The following is a 969-nucleotide window of genomic DNA, read 5'->3' as shown; positions in this document are numbered from 1 at the left end:
AATAATCCTTTTGGCTTCTATTTAATACCTGTGCAAAAAAATGGAAACTGAGGAGAATTTCATTAGGTAGAAATGGACGTAACTGAAAATTTTCATCACATATCTTTTAACTGGTACATAATAAAATGTTTTACACAAGATGGAGTGCCAAAAATAGTTCTCTGCATAGGAATATATGACCTCAATCACACTTCCAACACACCTGAATTTACATAAATTAAGGTACTTAACGTTCAAGAGAATATGAAAAGTATAACAGACATATTTCATATGAAAAGACTTAGAACTGAGTGAATTTAGGAATTAATCCAGTTAAATTAATCTACCTTAGAGTTTGCTTTTGTATTATAATTTTATAAATTTTTCATAAGGTAAATAAATGTCAAGTTAATAAGATAGTCTGTATATTTTTCTTTCCTTAAAATTCTTTATCAAAATCACATTAATATTGCAGTGTATCAAAGTGATGCAGTCATAAACTAAGAAAACTAGAGTCCCTGTCTTCCTACGTGTCTGTCATCCAGAAGAGAGTCACCACGTCTTATATTCCTTAATAATTATTTTGAGTTTGCTGTGATGTTTACCAACAACAGACTTGAGTTCATAAAGCAAGCGTTATCATCTCATAGATGTTTTGATCTTGACTTTGGTTTGCAACCAACAAATGCATGGGGAAGCCTAGTTTTAACTTCAGGTTTCAAACCTTTCTACCTCATTTGGGCTTTTCCTACACCAATGAAAATTTATTGTAAAACAACAAAGTAATACATTTAGTAGAATAACTAATCATTATTATTTAAATACAGGAGCCCTCGGGGTACAGTGGTTAAGAACTTGGCTGCTAACCAAAAGGTCAGCAGTTCGAATCCATCAGCTGCTCCTTGGAAACCCTATGGGGCAGTTCTACTCTGTCCTGTAAGGTCGCTATCAACTCACCAGCAATGGTTTTTTTAATTATTATTATTATTT

Source organism: Trichechus manatus, unplaced genomic scaffold (genome assembly GCF_000243295.1).
Source record: "Trichechus manatus latirostris isolate Lorelei unplaced genomic scaffold, TriManLat1.0 scaffold00085, whole genome shotgun sequence".
Classification (NCBI taxonomy): Eukaryota; Metazoa; Chordata; class Mammalia; order Sirenia; family Trichechidae; genus Trichechus; species Trichechus manatus.
The sequence above is the reverse complement of the archived record's forward strand: the minus strand, read 5'-3'. Positions refer to the sequence as shown.